This window comes from Bidens hawaiensis, unplaced genomic scaffold (assembly GCF_021521415.1).
Source record: "Bidens hawaiensis isolate Kalapana, Puna unplaced genomic scaffold, B.hawaiensis_p1.1 tig00000820_1, whole genome shotgun sequence".
NCBI lineage: Eukaryota > Viridiplantae > Streptophyta > Magnoliopsida > Asterales > Asteraceae > Bidens > Bidens hawaiensis.
In genome coordinates, this window is record NW_027491048.1 from 853933 (window position 1) to 867654 (window position 13722).

The 13722-nt window shown below is 32.7% G+C and overlaps 1 pseudogene; it reads left to right on the forward strand.

Moving 5' to 3' along the window:
* The first annotated feature begins 7757 nt into the window (after positions 1 to 7757).
* Positions 7758 to 9581, forward strand: LOC143539541 (AAA-ATPase At2g46620 pseudogene; annotated as a pseudogene).
* Positions 9582 to 13722: the final 4141 nt, after the last annotated feature.

Consider the following 13722-nt stretch of genomic DNA (forward strand, 5'->3'; position numbering starts at 1 on the left):
GTTATGGTTTGATTCCAGTTCCAGTAAGAAAAGCTGCTGGAATCTTAAAAGTAGATCACCCCCGCACCACTCTCATTCACCAAATCTTGGTTCGTCTACAATAAAATAACTTGCACCACTTCTGACTTTTAAATTTTGAATTATCAAAGAATATATTTTACTTTTGGTCCATACATATATCTCAAATAAAAATGCCTGTCTTCAATTTGTAGAAATAAAGATAAATAAAAAAGAAAACAACAAAACCTATTGTCAATTGATAAATAGATCAAAGAAAAGACGGCTATGGTTTTATTATTAATTTATTATCAAAAGCAAATATAAAGAGGACACGAGTCACACGAAACCCTAGCACCGTGAGTTCGTTACGAGAAAAAAAGGTACATGGTCTTCTCATAACCACCATCTAGCGTGAAAATCAGTATTCTGTTTGTAGAAAATAAGAGTGAGAGAATAAGGAGAGGATGTTTAAACCGTTGGTCTAAGTCTGGTATTTATAGCCGGGTTGGTAGAGAATGATTAGTGATGTTGTCACCAGGGGAGAACCTTCTATTATCATGGGGGAGCATGTACGAGGCCTCTGATTGGTCGTGACAGACTAACAGCTGGCTGGATTAGAGGGCTGTTGGAGGGAGGTACAGCTAGGACCCGTTCAGCGTGTGATCGTGGTTGCCTGTTGTCCTTGATGTCACCATTGAGGAATCTTGGATTGTGATGGACTAGTAGACTTGTTGTTATGTACTGTTTGTCTCCTATGTGTGTGACCGGTGTCCTGCCCGCAAATGGCACCCACTGGCTTGTGTAAGTGGAGAAGGTTAGACCCGCGGGTTATACACGTTGATAAGATCGGACCCGCGGGTGTGATCCAAGACCTTTTTGAGGCTTATTTTAGCTCACGTGTGAAATCCGAGACCCTATTATTTCATATATATATTCATAAACATAAACCTTAACTAAATACAGAAAAGAGCAATAGAATGCCCAACATAAAACTAGCCCAAATATATTAAACTAATACCTATAGATCTATAATACAATCCAAAATGGTAAGCACAAAATAATACTAGCGCGTTCTTATTCTCTCACAAAATAATACTAGCGCGTTCTTATTCTCTCTAGTCACTAGTGACATATCTTTCCACAAGCATCCTCATATTTTCATATTATTAACATCTTATTATAAAATTATTTTTTTTATCACATACTATTTTTTGATTTTGATATGAAAAGTATATTTCAATATTTTCTACAAAATAAATGAAAAATCATATGATTACCTAGAAAAATAGTACTAGTATCATTTTGCTTCAAGAATCAAGGCGGCCCACACACATATGATATGCCCCTTGCTAAAAAGTATATGAATGGACTCTTTCCTTTACAGTTCATCATGAATTCATTCTTTTAATATTTTGAAAGCATACCTTATCGGCCACCATGTTGATTTTATTTACATATCATGGCTCAGGAAGAGTTCAATTGTCTAAATATTTTTTTTCTTCTTTTTGATCGACGGATACACAGGAAAAAAAAATTATTTTTGACAACCAAACTTATATTAAAAAACCAGTTTAGTAAGAAACCGGACAGAACGAGAATCAGTTACAAACAAATCCAAAAAAACAACCCTCAAACACAAAACAAGACTAAACACGAGAAACATACGAAAAAGAAAAGAAAAACACCGTAAATGTTTATTTACTAATTAGTGTATAAGGTTCTCTTAGTTCTTGACACGAATCAACCAAATTACCAAAAGAATATAAGCACTTCTATTGTTTTTTTATTCTAATTCTTATAAAGAAATATAATTAATATATATGTCATCTTCCATTTATCACGACCACAATGGAAACCATGTTGTATACAACTTGATGCAGGCTTATTGGATGGAATCATGTGACCATTTTTTAACATACAAAAATATGTCTTACGTCAAGTTTAGTAAAAGACAATCGATAACCCAAACAAAAAATCTTGATGTTTGAGGGTTGCCACATAAATGTTTTTCTTCCTAAATCAAACAAAAAATAACCTGTTACACACGTTGCATCCGCCACCATTCAATTTAAAAAAAAACATATTTAGTGTGGGGTTTTTGAAAATAACTTGTATTTGGAATTTAATTGAGGCAAGTCACAAAAGACTAAAAGAAATAAAGCGAAGTGATGTAAGGCTGACCCTTAATATGAAAATACTAAAAAGGACTTTCCATATCATCCATGAGACATATGACATGTCCGAAGCCACAATTCAGCCCAATGGACCCCACTAAGACTCATCACCATATAAATTAACCATAATAAAACATAACTAGTAAAATTACTTGTCCGTAGCCATAACAAATAAATATTGATATTGGTTCTGATAATATCGATACTGGTATCAATAAACAATTTTCACATGTGTTAAACTCAGTTATATATATAAACTTTTAAAATACCAATATCAAGTAATTAAGAACGGTTTAACTCATTTACATGTCTCTATGTATAAAGTATTTTATTATTTTTGATTGTCTAATTAATATTTTTGTCATACCTCGTTAATTTGTCAAGCATTTATCAACATATATTGTATATTTAATGCATTAATGTATGGCTACTATTGTCATATTATCTCGTCTGACCTCTGTTTAAGTTAAAAAATAAGTGGGTTTTTGTATTAACAAACCCGAATAGCTTTTAATTTGTGAAACTATTTCATTGTTATACAATAATTTTCGCTGGTCATGAGTCTCACCAAACCCGCATCAAACACCATCTTAACCTACATCAACTGCCCCTTATTTGTTGGATTGCTCATGAATTGCCGAATGAACTTCGATTAATCTGCTACCAGTTCAGATCTAGTCCTTCCTGACCTCCACTTTTATATATGAAACTCTATCCGGGTCAACTCGATTTCAACTTTATCACTCATACCACCAGTTCACCACCACCACCACGACGCCAACCTTGATTCTAGGCCTAGAACGGATGTTACTGTTGGCATATTACTAACATACTATGTTATCTTTATTAAAGTATGCCTGACTTAGTTTTTGATTTTAATGCTCTATTATACAACCCCGGGTTAAATGTTCGTTTATTTAAATTTAAATGAACAATTCATAAACATAAGTGAACAAAGATAAACGAACATAAATGAATATATATGAACAAACGTAAATGAATACAAACAATATAAACAAATATATATAAACACTTTTAAATTAACACAAACGAACAAATATAAAACATTAAGTATGTATATGACTCCTTCAATGTTTCATCAACAAATGAACATAGACGAGCATAAACGTATTAAAATAGGTATATGTATATTTCATAACTTTTTACAATAAATTAAATTAAAATATAAAAAAACATATTCACAATATTATAAACGACAAAATAAAAAAATCATAATACGAGAACTAAAAGCTAGTTTATGTATAAAAAAAATGAGGTACACATCTCAACTTGTTTAACTTAATTTAATGGTTTTAAATAATACGTAAAAAAATAGAAACCTAACTACCGAAACCCATTAAAAAAAATCGAAGGCACACAAATCATGCCGGAATAGATAAATCTGTAATTAATAGTACTAGAATATTAAGTAGAAACATGGACCAAATTCTATAAGTTAATTTTTTATAATTAAATGTGTTTAATAAAATAATCAGATTATATTTTTCAGAAGAAAAGGAGTAGTTGTGTGTTGTGATTACGAATCGCTGTTGTGTGTTGTCATTCAATAACTTTCGAACAATAATAAAATAACTCCATTTTTTTCAATTATTCCAGAATTTATAACACTTGCAACATTATTTTATTCTAGAAATATTCATACGGAATAACAATCAAACCTTGTTTTCTATAACAAATACTGGTTATCAATATTGTTGTTTTAAACATATGATTGAATTATGGGAATAAAATGCTATGTGGTCGGACATGTTCATAGATGGAGTTTACTTAAAATGCGTTTATAGACGTGAGTTTCAAGTTATTTTTATTAAGTGACTCGACGTTAAGAATACGTATTCGTGAGAAGTGTTTACGTTCCCCTTACGAGAGCCACGATTGGCACCAATGAACCTCTATGATACATAGGATAGAAGACATGTAGTCCTTGTCGGTTGAAGGACCCCACACAAGGGTTTTATGATGGGTTAGTGATAAATGATATCGTAGTATATACGACCCCCTTTCAGGTTATTTGGTGGATTCAAAGACGACGCACAATGTTTGTAAGAGGGGTATGTTCAGTATAATTCAAAATGCATGATTTAATGATTTATAACATCTATTTTTGTATAATCTTTTCTATAACAATGTACATGCTATCTTTATTATTAGTATTATTTTAAACTCATGTATGGCTTATAGTTTATGGGAATAAAATGTTGACGTGTCTTTTCGTGTGTTTAGGAAATAGTTTGCTTATGATGCGTAAAAAGTGTTGGTTGATAGTCAAACCCGCTAAGTGTCTCAACGATTAAGAACATGCGTGTCATAACTCAAAAGTGTCAACACTTCTAACACCCCACTAACCTCGAGTTGTGGTCATTCCTCTTACGAAGGACATCTCCGATACCAGATTACCAGTGAACTCTAGGACACACTAGATAGAAGGGATGTCCTTGTCATTTCAAGGACCTCGTACAAAGCTCGTAAGATGGGTCCATGATAAGTAAAATCATAGTATGTTTGACCCTTTTAGGTTGTTTGGTGGATTCAAGAGTAACACACAATGTTTGTGAATGGGTTGATTTGGTGAAAATCAAATTGTTTTAGATTATGTGATGTGTGTGTAAAAGTAAGAAACCGAGTGCTAGGCAAGAAATCACTAGCATTGTTCTACTCGTTACATAATTTATTAAAAACACGTTCTATATTTATGATGGGTTATTATATCTCATTATTACTATCACATGTAAGACATAAATAAGGAAAAAGTGGAAATACATTAATAGTAATTAGTGGGTATCCAAATTTGACATTCACATAAACATTTGTATATGTAAAAGTGCAAGTGTATGGTGTAACTTTATTTGTAACATAACAAATGCAAAAACATATGTGAGCGTTGCATCATTTTTTTTTTCTTTTTCATCCTTTACCGTTACATAAACCAGTTAATCCATAACATCTATCTTTCAAAACTAGGAAGATGGCTTAGGGAAGTAGTCACCACTCACTACTCAAGGAGGCTTTTTTATGGTAGCACATCACTTGGGCTCGTGTTCCCGCCGGTACCTACTCTCACCCCGCAACGTACTATGTGCCTTTAATGGTCATGATTGTCACGTAGACGTTATTTAATTCCAATAAAGTTTTTGTTCGCTTTTAAAATATAAGTTGAGCAAGTTTTATTACTTAGATATTTAGATACTATATTGAATTGTTCTATCCGAGAATAAGAAATGATAATTTATAGAAAGTATCTCAATCTAAAAGGCTATTATGAGTGACCGTTTAACTCCCTAAGCCATGTATTAGGCATTAAACACCGCTCCAAGAGATTATGGGAGGCGTGAGCCGTGAAGGGCTCTCTCTCTCGAGTCATGAGGGTGGCAACAGACATTAGTCATATGTGCGTGAACAATTGAACATGTATATATATTTAATTTCTTAGCCAATCACACATCTTTATTTAGCAAGGGGCGTTAGCCCCCCTACAACCAATCAGCTTCAATGGATTGATTTGTTTAATTGTTCTAAAAGGGTTGTATATTACTCCATCCGTCCCGTTTTAAATGTCATGGGACTCAAAACACACAAATTAAGAAATGTTTGATCATTTTATTTTATGAGCTGTAAAATGACAATAATGTCCTTTAAATTATTATGGCTAAAAACCATTTTTCTTCCTTGTCTAAAAAATGACATTTAATAGTAAGGACATAATTGAAAACTGAATTTATATGTATAGAAATGACATTAAATTGGGACAACAAAAAATAAAAAAATGAACATTTAAAATAGGAAAGAGGGAGTAATTCTAAAACTAAGTTGAATTAAATAATGAAAAAAAAACGTTAATTGATTTTTTAATAAGCTACCTGTTTTTTACTACTAAATCTATGTGAACAAATTGTTACTTTTATCTCTGGACTATATATTGAGCTGGGAATAAAGTCCACTTGCAAAATGACAAGCTAATTTAATTATTATTTCTTTCCTTCAGCACAAATTCAATACAATGCCATTCTCATGTCCCTTGTATTGTTTGAAGCTTCAACCACTTTTAACTTGTTTTGCTTGAAGTAATATAACGGACCAAAAACCACTCAATGGGTCGACTAATTCAACTTGAGTTAACTACTTAATATCTTATATCAGTTTGTAGGATATCATATCATATATCTAGTTTATATATAGAAAATTGTTAAACTGACATAAATATTATATATATTGTGTATATCTTTCATTGATTATATACAAACTTTTATATGATTTTTACAAATCTTTACTTGATTTATTATGTAAATCAACCAAATCATATGCTAGCCACATTTACATAAACAATTTTCTATCTAATACTAGTTACAAACTTAACTGCGATATAATAATGTATGTGCAAAGTCGCATAAACCACTTTATTATATATACAATCTTTCTACCTACTCCATAGAAAAAAGCGAATTTAAAACCTACAAAGATGTTTCTTGAATCCTATTCTTTTATCCTGATAATGTTACTTTTTTGTGCCTAACCACTTTTAATCAGGCTTAATTTAAAAACTTTCGTTTGGTTTATTTATATCAATCTAGAAAATACATACAAATCCTTTTTTTAACGTAGGTTTCTAAAGTAAACCTTTTGTCATCTTTCAAAAAGAACAAGCTTTATAAATAAAAAAGTAAAATATATTGTTTACTTATTTTGTGACGGTGACTTTATTGTGGGTTAACATTGTATTCATTAATTTTGAAGAATCTTGTTCACGTCAACTTCAGAGTTTGGCTCAGGCGTCCCCCTTGAAAACCATATCGACGTTTGCCATTTGACAATAATTTTTCCACCACAGAGATATGAATGCCCAAGTGGGCTCGGAATTCTATCCAACAACCTCGAAAGACCTAACTCAAAAATTTCATTGCCATAACTCACCAAAGTGACACTAAATGGGTGATATAATTGAGCTTTCACTGAAGAAACCAAACCTCCTACCATTAGGCCACAAATAAAGAATTATACGTTGTTTGACTTTTTTAACAACTTTCATTAAAACAAAGCCAAAATCATTCCTATCAAGACGGTAGCAATGGCCGACACCAAGAATAACACCGAAAACGAGTTACATTACCAAATGTTTACACATGTCCCAATTTAGATTGATACATCTCAACCTAGTTTTAATCCATAAGAAACTCAAAACCGTTATGTCTTCAAACATTTTAACAATTTTCACTTTATTTTAAAAAATATACTTGTTTCTAACTTTCCATAAATACAAAATAACCACCATAACAATGGAATCTCAAAAATTATATTGTTTGTTTTCACTCCTTATAAATTTTTTTACTTCATTTTATAATCCAAAAGAATCTCAAAATAATAATATTATTTACTTAAGAATTTCCAAACCACCCTTTAATTTGGCAGTTTGCTTACTCGTAATTTACGCGTACGCTAATGACTTATTCTCTCTACCCCCATTCTTATTTCCTCCTCATACTCCCTTTAATTCTTCTCCCTATAATATTTCCCACATTAATTTCTCCGGCCACCACTTCCGGTTACAAATGTCCAACTCCGTTATAACCAACGTCCTATAATATTAATATTAATATTAATTTCCCCAAATTCTGATCTCTTTGATGGCTGTTCTCTTCATACTTTCAGTTATCATTTCTTTCTTCATATCCATTCGGTTATTTTTATACCGAACCACTTTAATCTTCCGGTTAAAAAAATGGGGTAACTGGATTGAAGACCAAATCCACGTCCACCAATATCTCAAAGTCCCAGAACTCAACGAGAACAACCAACATAATATGTTTTACCGTAAATTGTATACGTACCTGAATTCTTTATCTTCACTCGAAGACTCCGACTTCACCAACTTAATATCTGGCACGAAAACAAACAGCGTCGTTTTATGTATCGACGAAGATCAGGTCATTCACGACACGTTTCTCGGCGCCAGGGTTTCCTGGACCAACAAGGTCGATAAAACTAAAACTAAAACATTTGTGTTGAGAGTGAAGAAAAAAGACAAGCGGAGGATTCTGCAGGCGTATATACAACATATATACCGAGCGGTTGAAGACATCGAGGCTAGATGTAAAGAATTAAAACTATATATCAACACCGTGACACAAGACAACAACAACAACATTATCTTCCGGTGGGGTTCCGTAAGGTTATCGCACCCAGCGACTATTGACAGTTTAGCGATTGATCCCGATCTGAAAAAAAAGGTTAAATCGGATCTCGATTCGTTTTTGAAATCGAAACAGTATTATAATAAGTTAGGCCGGGTATGGAAACGGAGTTATCTTTTGTACGGGCCTTCGGGTACTGGGAAGTCGAGTTTTATCGCTGCGATGGCGAAACTGTTGAATTATGATGTTTATGATATTGACCTCACGAAGGTGGTTGATGATTCTGATTTGAAACAGATGTTGTTGCAAATCGGAACCAGGTCGTTAATCGTAGTTGAAGATCTCGATCGGTTTGTGAATCAGTCGAGTTCGAGATCTTCAACTACGGTTAGTTTGTCCGGGATACTGAATTTCATGGATGGAATATTGAATTCGTGTTGTTTGAATGAGAAAGTGATGGTGTTTACAATGAATAGTAAGGAGAAGATTGATCCGGCCGTGTTACGGCCTGGTCGTATCGATGTGCATATATATTTCCCTTTGTGTAATTTCGATTCGTTCAAGATGTTAGCGAATAATTGTTTAGGTATAAAGGATCACAAACTGTTTCCTCAAGTCGAAGAGATTTTGCTTACGGGAGCGACAATGAGTCCTGCGGAGATGAGCGAGTTGATGATCTCGAACCGTGAATCGCCTGGTCGTGCGTTGAAGTCGGTGATAATGGCTTTGCAGATTAATGGGGAATCTAGGTTGTCGTCGAGTGCGATACGGTTGCATCATAATGGTGTATTGCAAACGGAGGACACGTCGCCTGTGGCAGAGACGTCGAATGTGTTTGTGATGGATAGCAATTGCAGTGTACCGGTTGTGAAAGAGATTCAGAAATTGTACGGTTTACTGAGATTGAAAAGCAGCAAGAAAATTGGCCCGTCGGATCAGTTCTCGGGGTCCATGGAACGGTCACGATGATACTGGTGATTAGGGATGAGCATTTAGTACCCGGAAGGCGAGTATTGAACCGGTATTTTTGGTACTGATATATTTAGAGATTAAAATATCTCGTAAAGAATACCGGAAGATTTCGTATCTTCTTTTCTTGAAATTCGGTACTGGTAAGGTACTGATGTCATCCCTGACGACGATGATGGTTAGGGTAGTTTTTTTTGGGTCCGGTTTATATTTATTTTTGTTAGGTATTGGAAATAATCTTGTGAATTTTCTGCTGTTTTTAGTTTCATTTTAATTTGGTAAATGTTACCTGCAGACCAAAGTTTATTAATTGGTAATTTGGTATAGAAATGAATACCTTTTTCAATTTTTTGTATATAAAAAAAGTAACTAAGATTCTATTTTTGCAATTGTTTTTGTAAAGTTGTCAAGTCCATTCATTATTTGGTACAGACAATTGATGCCCCAGCAACTCTCATAATTATGAAATTTATATGTAATAATTGAAAGAAGCTGTTTGTAATTTGTTATTAGTTATGATTAACCCAAGTGAATCACACAGTAAAAAAGTTAAATGGTCCAGAAAGCCAGTGTATAAAGGACCCACTTAAAAGTCTGTAATGTGAACCTCCCGGGTATGGTGCTGGCTTCAAAAGGTGTGGTCACTGAGCCGGATGAACAGCGACTAGACAAAACAGTAGTCAGGTGTTGTGCCCACTGCCTAGCCATACCTTCTTATGCATAGTTACATGTACCATTTATATTTCAAAAGTAGGGTGTTAGGTTAGAACAAAAGACCAATTGGTCTAGCGGTAGTCCTATAACTTTTTTTTTATTAAAGTTCGTGGAGTTGAGTCTAGCATGTAGCAATTTGTTTTGGGCTAGGGTAGGAGGTTTGCCTATTTGTGGGTTTTCTCCTGCGTGGGTCAGTAGGAGCAACACGTTCGGTTTCAGGGAGAAATGGTGATTCGGGTGTCCGGGCTTAATAAAAAGAGTGTTAGTCAGAAATCAAAACATAATTTGTGAGTTGTGATAGCCCGATAAGTTTATGATATGTTTATGTATATGATCGAATTCATCTCTGTAATCACTATTATTCATTTGAATTTATGTATGACGATTGATGATTTAGTCTTGAAATACCATTTAGGTATATATTACTCTTAAATAGGGTGCACGGGGTGCCATCGAGGAAGGGCTCAAATGGTCTCGGCGCCAAAGGAAGGTGATCAGGATGGGATGAGCACTCCAATCACCCTTATTATCACCCTTATAAGTGTCTAATTCTTTAATCAAATAAGCTAGGTTCATTGGTTTCATGGATGAAAGTCTTTGGACTTTAATTTTCTAAATAAGATTTAGCTACCTCAATGAATGTGAAGGATATTGCCTTCAATTACATACATGATACTAATTGTGAAAGTAATTGCTCTTATTTGTTCACGTGAAAATCTTTGATAGCTTTCAAACTATTTATTTGCCACATCTACAACAATAGTTGCACCCAATTTATCACACAAATACCAAAAACTATTGGTATGGTACGGAGAGAGTTTGATGCAAAAAGACCTTAGCTCTATCCACGGAGATAGAGATATTGTTTACAGAGAGACCCAGCTCCGAAACGGACAATATATATGCATACATGTAGTCATGTACCAATAAAAAAACATATATTGTGTAAACGTGGCATATAAAATACAAACACATGACTCAATAGGACAAAAATAGGTATTATAAAATAAGACAATTTGATACATGCTTTATTTTGGGAAGTAACGTGTATAACCATGGTTATTCACTTATTTGCTTTCAAGTTATCATTTTCTTTTCAAACACGGTTGACTATCTAAACAATCAAGTCGACCAAGTTATGTTACTTCTTTGATTACAATTAGTCAATTATCAACTAACCTACTTATTGGCTAATTTCATCATTCTAATGACCACTTCCACCATAGGCATCCTTGATCCATCTATTTTTAGGGGTAAATTTTAACTTGATTAACAAATTATCGGAATGGTCTGATCGTTAACTTTGAAATCCACCAAATTGATTCTAGTCACTACAATATGCATTTGAAACTCAGAAACATACACGGGTTTTTATTATCATGTAAAGCCATTCTTTACCATAATATCATAATCTTCCTCAACATACAAATCCTAAACAACTTGTCAAAGTAACGACCTCAATATTAAACGTCTTAAAAATGATTAATGAATGAGATGATACGTTGATAACAGTTGAAAAGTATTACCATCTCTAAGAAAAAAGTAATTTCGAAAATCTTGCATTTTCAACTACCCAATAAAATGTTTGACTTGAAAAAGTTAATAAACTAAGGGGGTGTTGGGATTGATTCTTAAAAATGCTTTTTGTTTTTTGGAGAGGAAAAATGTCCAAAATGCCCCTCCAAATGTTAATAAACTAAGGGGGTGTTGGGATTGATTCTTAAAAATGCTTTTTGTTTTTTGGAGAGGAAAAATGTCCAAAATGCCCCTCCAAATGTTAATGCCCCTCCAAATGTTTTTGGAGGGGCATTTTGGACATTTTTCCTCTCCAAAAAGCAAAAAACATTTTTAAGAAACAATCCCAAACATGCACTAAGGTCTAAAGAGAGCATGATATACGTTATAAACTTATAATGTTGAAAATGTGGGCTCTTGTACTAGATGTCTAGATGATTCAAGTCAACAACTTGTATGGAGAAAATGGTTATTCGTGTTCATACTCTTATATGCTATTGATTTAAATAGTTTACGATTAATTAATGACTATACTAAATAAAAAAAATATTATAAACATAATTAAAGTAGTTTTGCATCCCCCCTCCCCGGATCCTAACAAAAAAAATAAATTAACTATGTATACCACAACAAGAGTGCATTAGTCATAAACAAATCCAACCACTTTATAAACATTTTAGAGTAATTGTATATACGAAAAAGACGTGAAAAGACAACACAGTGACAGACCAATCTCATGAACTTTCTCCCTCTCTCTTCATATCATTTCATAGAAATGGTCCGCGTAGATCCATGGTCACAAACTTTTAATATGAGATAACAGTGTTGTGTGTCTCCTTTTTTCAGTCAACTTGGACCCATGACGTTCCTAACCTTTGTATTGAGGTTGGCCTTAATTAGTATTAAAATGTGTGTTAATCCCATTATGATTTAATTATTTGTTAATCCATTAATAATAAGCAATAGAAAACCTTACATTATGGTTTAATTATTTGTTAAATCCCTAGCCAAAGTCTACTTGTTAATATAATCAAGTACCTCGAGTCACATGATGTGAACGCGTGGTCCATTAAGTCTCTAGATGCTTTAAAGCCAAGCCGCAAGCCTACAACTTAATGGATCTCATTTTATATTAATTAGAATTTTTTAAAACATACAAAATAAATGTGAATTCTTTATTACAATGGTTGTTTATATAGCTTGTATAATTATTTCGTACCGACTTTGATTTATATTATCTTTTAATCATAGACAAATAATAATAATAATTAATATTTTGCTATTTTTCTTTATTTTGGATCCAAGTGTTTAAACTATAAGAAGAATTCGTACAATGAGGAGTAAGTGGCCAATCATTCATTTAAAATAATAACACTCAAGAATCAATAAACATCAACAATCTAAACAAATACATATGATAGTCAAGCCTAATCATATGATTGTATATTATCGTTTTAAGGAACCGACTCCAAAGGTAATGCATTTCTTATTGTTTTTAATTCATGTCATAAAAACTAAGAATATTTATTATAAAGAAAAAAATGACTTATCAAGAAGCTAAAACTCTTAACATGACAATAACATTATCATTAGTTGTTAGTATAAAACTAATGTCGCATCTGTAGAAATTATATCGTGGAACTCTTTATAGTAGGACTTTAACGTACCATCAACCGAAAACAAACATGAAGTGATGAAACGTTTAAAAAACAAGCATACTAGGATCATCATAGTTCGAAACTTCAATGAATGATTTTAGTACGATTTGTTGGAGTTAATTATATCAAACAACACGAAGAACATCAATATATTTGTGGTTTAATATTATTAAAATTCTTATTTCAAAATCACATAGATTGATGTTAGACATTAATATAAATAACATTTCAATTACTTATCATTAATATAGGGTTTTTTGGTTTATAAATAAATATATACCACAATATACTTATCTTATTGCTTTAGCAAACTTGTCATTATTATTCACATGAAACCGATATTATACTTATTTGTGGCTGCTAGTTATGATAATATCATCATACTTTTATGAGCGTTTATTGATTTGGATTTGGATTTGGATTTGAGAATTTTTTTTTCTTTTCTTTTTTTAGATATTTTCTATATATACCACTCCTGAGAAAATTGAACAATTTCATTAAGAAGATTATCTTGAAGTAGAAAAGAAGCTTTAAGATAGTTTTACT